The 7,890-nt window shown below is 43.1% G+C and overlaps 1 long non-coding RNA gene across 1 annotated transcript; it reads right to left on the bottom strand.

Moving 5' to 3' along the window:
- Nucleotides 1-279: 279 nt before the first annotated feature.
- LOC142768726 (uncharacterized) lies at nucleotides 280-1,521 on the bottom strand. The gene is made up of 2 exons (XR_012885414.1): nucleotides 1,384-1,521; nucleotides 280-361 (listed from the first exon to the last, which is right to left on the bottom strand). It is a non-coding gene; the product is annotated as an uncharacterized LOC142768726 (long non-coding RNA).
- Nucleotides 1,522-7,890: the final 6,369 nt, after the last annotated feature.

Raw genomic sequence — 7,890 nt, 5'->3', positions numbered from 1 at the left:
GCAGTACAATTAATAACTCATATACCTTTCTAGGTTCTATTATCAGCTGGTTTTCATTAAGATTTTGTCAAATAAAGAGAAACGAGTCCTAAGAATTATATTGCTTCATTTATACAAATGTATTTAGGCAGTTATTGGAGCAAAGATGCATCACGTCAGAGAGTGGCCATATTGACAGCTTCACTTTGGATCAATTTTGAGAAGGCATTTATGGATGGCTGTGATGTATCCTTTTAACGTGTGATGCATAACAACAACAACAAAAAACAACACTGCAAGTGCTATTTGATTTGCTGTATTTCTTTAACATTCATGGTACACATTCCAAAACGTGGGTGTGCTCTTGTAACCAAGACATTTCCTGGAAGAAACAAAAGAAAAGCATTACAAAAGGCCATATTCAATTGCAAAAGAATCCAAAAAAATGAAAATAGACAAAATGATATCTATTTTCAAACGAAGGATGGTGCAGGATGGTGTCTTTGAAGGTGATCATATTGGACAGAGATCTGTCTGGATTAATAAAATTGATAGAAACAAAATAAGTTCTCCAACCGCATTTAGTGCAAAGTTTCTAATGTTAGAATTAAAAACTAAAATTTGGAGGTCAGTTCTCGGTTGTTAATTTTAACATGAGAAACTTTGGACTATAAGCAGTTGTACAACCTTTTTTATACACGTGCATGTTGCAACAAAACAATACTACAAAGTGGCACATTTTTGCATGGCACAGTTTGCATACTTAAAACTGCATTAGAATGAAAGTTATGCAATGCACACGAAAACTTAATTGTGTGCAAGACATCTTGTAAAAAGACCACTGTAGCCTTCACAGTCTTCCGCTTTATGAACCAAGTTGCCACTGTGATGACAAGAACAACAATAAAAACTCACGCACGTGCGTAAAGTACGCTTAGAGCACCCCCCCCCCCCCTGTTGCATCCGAAAAAAAAAAACGCCCCTGCTACAGTTGTCACACTAAGACACGTCTGTGTGACTCGGCAAGATTGATTGAACGAAACTATCGGTCACTTTGCTTAATGAGTCCGATCAGGATCCAATTTCTCAGCAGTGATAGGCTCACTTCCGCAGCTAGCGTAAGAAAGCCAATTGCTACGGTTAAATTCGATCGTGATCATAGTGACCGTGCAGCACCGGTATTTTGAATAACGTACGCAAAGACAGCGGTGTATTATCAGACGTGAATGCGATCAAATCTGACCGTGCAGCCACGCATAGAAACAACATAACCGTCAAATGTAGCTTGCAGCTTAGATCGTTTAAGTTATATAATGCTGTCCACATGCACTCTTAAAAAAAACAGAATATTGCTGACAGGAGTAGGCCAGGGCGTACCGATTATCAACCAGAAAATGAACTTGCCTGTTTTGCGATCACCTGTCTTGATCGGCGTCAACATCGCACACAGATCGTGAAGAGGCGTTGCTCACTGAATCGTAAAAATGACGGCGCTCAACAGCAGTGTCTCAGCAGAGGACCGCCTTTTGAAACCGCAGAAGATAGGGAGTTGTACACAGCTTATAAAATCAATAAATCACGATGCAAAGCTTGCACGATGCACGATACATAACTCAGCTTACGCACGCGAACGAGAAACTGGAGAAACAGTGACGTCTGGGGCAGGAAAGTTACTCCATCTCTATTTGCCGCAAGAGGGCGCGACACGTGATGTTTGCGAGAAGGAGAAACTCGCCAGCCTCGAGAAGGAACGAAGGCCATTTCTCCTTTCTCGCTCCCTTTTTTTTTAGAGTGTAAGCGTTTTACGAGATGCATAATGATCAAGTGCACATTATTGAAAAGTGCGTGTACCTGTCCTAGAACGCTATGCCCAGACGTTTATTCCTCATAACCTTTCTTTCTTTGGCAGAGCTAAAGCATGCAACCTGTTTCTGGCAACAAAAATATCCTACGTTCTGCAAATGCTATGATGTTCGAGTGTGTACATACAAAATTTAAACGTATATTTGCAACTTTTATTTGGTAATGAACCTATGAACCAATGAGACGAGACAACAGTTTTAGACCTGTCTGTGTAGGGTGTTCTTGGGTTGGTACACCTCTTTATTAGACAACTGGTGTGGCGCTTTTCCTATTTTCGTGACTATACTCCTCCACTGCTTCAAATATTTTTGCAAGTGAATTTCGCCGATGTTTTATCAAACGTAGTCGTAATTACTAATTTCGCATCGCCTGCCTATCTGCAAGGGTTCTTGCGTGAAGTATGCGAATCAGTGCGTTTGCTGACAGCCAACTTTTCCAATAAATACTTTTTAAACTCAATAAAAGACCTATATTATGCTGTATTGAATGTGCTATTACCAGCCCCACTTTACCACCCACTATATTTTGGATTTTCTGGTCATGATGAGCTATTACGTGTGACAAATATGCCTATTTCAGCAATAAACAAGACTTTTTTGTACAAAGTGCATACAGCAACAATACCTGCAAATACCTGGTTAAAAAACAAAGGCATACTTGTATCTTCAATCAACTGCCGTTTCTGTGAAGTTCCGGAAACAATGAAACACTGCTTTTTCAGTTGTAAGGACGCCGTCCTTTTTGGGCCGTCCTGCACAGGGCTTTTAAAAAACGACTGCATTTCAATTCTTATACCATCCGTTATCTTCTCCCACCCCAATGCAATGACATGCCAGTTGACATGCTGTTGTGTATGGGCATGCATAGCTTGTAAAAAGTCGCAAGCTGAACAGGCTTGCGGAACCAATCGTGTCTTCACTATGCCACTTTGTGGAAATGACAGTGTGGCTAAGGGAATTTTACGACCAACTGCAATTTCAGTCAGACTGGTATACCTAGTTCATGAAGTGTGCTACTCAAATGCCCATTTAGACATTGTGTTGGGTGAGATTTACATTGTAACGTTCATTGCACACTTTTTGACTTGACATTATGTATGTTGTACGCTATGTATATGCGTAACCTACATTTGTAATAAATACCAATATAAGAAAAAATGAACCGGCGTGGCCCAGTGGTGAAATACTGGGCGGGCACGCAGTGGACCTGGATTCGAGCCCCACCGTATCATTGATACACGGTTTTCTTTTTTAATTTCGAGTGATGTGGTTGCGGACACTGGCGGCGGCTGCGGCGGACAACTACAGTACTGCGCGTGACCCTAGTTGTGATCTCATAACAGCTTTCGCTGTAAAACACGCATGTTAAACAGACCTGTTACTACGCCTTTCTATAAACAAGAAGGGACAGAGAAGGAAGACTTCAAGGCTTTAGGTGTGTGTGTATGAGGTCCTGCTTCGCTGCTAGTGATGGAGGTTTTCAATTTTTATCTTGTCCAGAGAAAAGAAATGGCAGTAATGCATTGTTTTGAGATGGTATCTGCGCCACTGGAACACTTCTCGCATTTTGGGTGGGAATACCACGGTAATTAGTATACACCCTTTTTGTACTTTCAAAGGCAGTTAGTCATGTTGCTTTCCATCACGTCACCGAATGTATAAACTTCGAAGAAATTGTTACACTTATATCAAGACCACTTCCTTCGCTGTTGAATTTAGATTGTTTAAATGTACACAAAAATAGGCAGGCTGCAATAAAAATGAACCCTCATAATTAGTCATCAATTTTACGTATATTCAAATTCAGGATAAGTAAACAGGGAAGTGGGAAAACAGATAAAACATTACCAATGATTACAATAAAGCTATGTTATGCTAGCGACATGTGTATTACGCAATCGCTAAAAGAATAGCCAGGGTATACTTTGAAATAAAACTGAACTAGGCGCCATGTAGCTCTTCTATTATTCACAATAAATGGCTTATTTTAACGATGCATTGGATTAAAAGGTGATGTTCAAGCGTCATATAACGAAGATATTAAAAATAAAAGACATTAAGGCAGCTTCACACTATGACAAGAATGACTTTCTGCGCCTACCCAGCCAGACCGTAGCCACTTGTAGCTAAGTTGTGTAAACTGCACATTTGGACCTAAACGCTGAATGTGAGATTGTCGAGGGAAAAAACAGGACGTCCTTGAAAGCTACATTTTCTTTTTAGAAGACGTAGCAAGACCTCGTAGAAACCATCACTGATGTCGTCATACTGCTTCAGTGTCCACTACGTCTATACAAAATGCTTGCTAAGGCGTTCTCAGTGCTCTAAAAACTTCGAACACGACGATTCGTTGTTGGGTTTCCCCATTTCCTGCATGATTGTGTAAGGCGTGCATTACAAAACTAGCAATTCGATGTAAATTGGTCATTTCATGTAACGTTTGTTATTCCACTTTTGACAAAGTTAAGAAAGAATACGAGCGAGTGAGTAAAAACTTTATTGAGAATGTCCGGTGCTATTTAGTGGGGTGGGGCTACAAGCACCCCAGCCTAGGTGATGGCCTCCAGTCCTTGGACATAGGCGCCTTCCTGGGCGTGCCGGACTGCCCACAGTTGATCGGCGAGGTCGCGGCTGAGCAGAGCCGCCTCCCATCGCGCCTCGCGGTTCGAGACTGCCATGTCTACCCAGTTCATGAGGGAGTGGTGCATGCTACCGGTGCGCTCCCACAACATGTGCTGCAGCGTCGCCCTTGCTCCACGCACTTTATAGTCATCGGATGTATAAATGTCTGGGTAACAGAGGCGTAGGATCACTGGGTTCGGGTACGTGTGAGTCTGTAATTGTCTTCAGGCAACTTCCTGTTTTTTGTTTAGTTTTTCGTGGGGTGGTGGATATTTGCATCTGCTGAAACTGTAGTGTTGACTGATATCTCTGAAAGTTGTTATGCTATCTCCCCACGTCTACTCCCGCACTGTGGACGAGACGTGGTGAATTTATTACTGACAAAAATAAATGAATAGTTTATCTGCTATTCTGTACGGCATGGTGGGGCAGCCTTCATCAGAGTTAACGTAGTTTCAGGAACCATTTTTCAACATGGCATACAACTGGGAAACAATGAATTTCTGAGCTTACGCACAAATGCTCTCGGGTGAGGTGGGGCTGGTCTCCAATGAGTGAAAATCTTGTACCCTTGCTACATTGGCAAACATACGCATCGTGCATGAACAGAGGCATCAGGGCAACAGGGGAACGACCCCTCATAGCTCAAGGCGTGGTAATTTAGCCTCTCATTATGCCAAAAAGGGCAGCGGCTCTCCCATCCACGAAGGAGGCTTATTCGTTGGCGAAAGCCACTTTATGATCCCGTTATAACGTATGGTGCCGATTGCCACTCTGCGGAGCCCTGTGGTGAACTGGTCGATTTATATAACATGGTTCACCGGGTAAAACGCTTCAGTATAAATGATACATAAATGAATTAGAACAGTAAGTAAATAGGTAATAAGAAAAAAGACCTCTTCAGAATGAACGATACAAAGAATTAAAACAGTAGGTAAATAGGTATATAATAAAAATAAACCATGTACGAGTCAGCCGGAATTGACCCATTGCGATGTCATGCAATCCAAAAGGATTTTTTCGCTAACGCCATTGTACAAATTAATAAGCAAGCATATAAATTTCCAGTGATTTCATTGGGATTTCACAGGGCGGTATACTGACTGTAGGTGAGATACATGTCACTAAGTTCGCGGTCCTGTTTTGATCCAAAACCTTGTTGAAGAAGAGTGGCTTCTAGGTCTGTAAAAGAAATACTAGGTTTGTGGACATGTTCAAATAGGCGAAGGTGCAATATAACTTTTCGTGTGTGACCTGTGGTTGTTGAATATCGTACGGGAAAGTGTCTCTGACAGACCGGTATGACGATCATTGCGGTTAGAACTTCATCTGCTGATCTCCTGTAAAAAAAAAACAGTATGGCAATTCAACTTCCTGCCCAGCCTGCAGGCAGCTCTATGGCTCAGTTCTAAAGTTGAATTGGTTAGGATAGCGTGCCACTTGTCATTTTTCGCACACATGACAAAAGGTGGTTCTGTGAGCAAAAGCTTCAGGTGATCATAAAATATGAGAACTAATTTGCTTCCCGTAGACAATGTGGTCCCACCCAGAAAGCTTATGCTGGGACCACAGTAGGTGCACAAACATTCACAAATGGAATACGTGAAATTCAAGTAACGATAACGCTATCTTTCTAGCAAATGCATCCGATGTACAAACTGGCGCCGTCAAAAGTTTGATGTGATGCAGTGACAACTCTCCACCGGGCAAAGTGTAGGTTACGAGTGAACGCATCACGAAGAGCGGGGCGCCCTACGCGAACTTCGCGCTGTCTTGCTGGTTCGCAGAATTCACGCTGGTATTGCCCCGAAATAGGTGTATGGCCAGCTCTAAGTGGTTTATGTGAATAGCTTGCCGTGCGCTGCTGTGGCCGAATGGTTAGCGCTGTGCACTGCGGACCAAGAGGTCGCCCGTTCAATTCCGGGCGTCGAAATATATTTTAGGTGTGAAGCAGCAATGCTCAATCCCACCTTTCGTGTGAGACGCCGTCACCTCTAGTTACCGCTCCTCCTGCAAGAGGCAATTCTTACGGAATGTTTTGAAGAATTCACTATGAGGCACTGCCATGGTTCACGCGCCATAAAGCCAGGTTGCGCGCTGTAGTTGCGTGCCTTCGTTCGGTGACACCCGATGGAAGCGCATCGGTATGAGTGGTGAACAGCTGTCTGACTCATCTGTGGCGGCTGCTTGGCGTGCTCGAGCCGCTGCCGCAAAACGGCGTCAAGTTGACCCTCAAGTTCGTGCAAGGGTAGCTGAAGCTCGCTCGACAAAAACGCCGCCACGCCGCTTCTCGGGAGACGAAGGCTCACGCGGCTGCGGCATAACGTGAAAAGAGAAAAGCGGGGGTGACGCCTCTTCACCAAGAACAAGAAAAAACTACACTTTAACCACGATTTACCAACAAACGTGGGGTACCAAGTGAAACGCGCTTGCTGGAGCCGCCCTTCAACCCTAGCTCCTCCGCACACCCATAAGGGTTCCCTCTGTCGAAGGCAATGCTCAGCTCATCAACCTACTTGAGATGATCGCCAATGTCATTAGACCATTGATCGCCGGTCGAGAGACACCAGCAGCACTAGCCGCAGAACAGCTTTTGGGGGCGCTCGTCGCAGTTCTCGACGGCGTTCACTAAAGCAGTATGAACAGTTGAAAGCCCCGCTCCTTCGTGCTGCAGTGGGATGTCCGATCATTACGTGTATATAGATTTCCACGTGGATATATATATATATATATATATATATATATATATATAAAGAACACAAGCGAGTACACGTACGAAAGAGCAATACTTTTATGCCAACGTTTCAGCCGTGGCACGGCCTTCGTCAGGGAAGGCCGTGCCACGGCTGAAACGTTGGCATAAAAGTATTGCTCTTTCGTACGTGTACTCGCTTGTGTTCTTTATACGTACCAGACCCCTTGAACTTCCTGCTGAATATATATATATATATATATATATATATATATATATATATATATATATATATATATATATATATTGTATGTGTGTGTTTGTGTTTTTTTTCCTGTTTTTCTTAACTTTCCTCTTACCTCTCCATCTTTCTTGCCTTATTCCCTCTGTGCCTACCCTTCCCGAAAAAGCAGACAAGAGTTGTGCCTGAATAAATGGCAGTTTTCAGCCGGTTTCCTCCCTGTTTCCTCTGTCATCGTGTTCTCTATGTACTCAAACGAAATAATAATAAATATACATATACAGGGCATGATAGCGTCGCCAAGAAGAAGTTGAAAGTTCAATATAATGCTATCGCAATGACAGAAACTTTGCAAACACTAGACCTTCGCGATCAAGAGTAGAACCACGAAAGTGTAATCAGGCCCACTGCATATTGCCTTGTCAGCTAAAAGTCTCGCTTTTGTTGTCGGTGGATCCCTCACCCGTTCCGTAAATTGCGCCCGCAACATTGGC

The sequence above is a fragment of the Rhipicephalus microplus genome, chromosome 8, assembly GCF_043290135.1.
Source record: "Rhipicephalus microplus isolate Deutch F79 chromosome 8, USDA_Rmic, whole genome shotgun sequence".
NCBI lineage: Eukaryota > Metazoa > Arthropoda > Arachnida > Ixodida > Ixodidae > Rhipicephalus > Rhipicephalus microplus.
The sequence above is the reverse complement of the archived record's forward strand: the minus strand, read 5'-3'. Positions and strand labels throughout refer to the sequence as shown.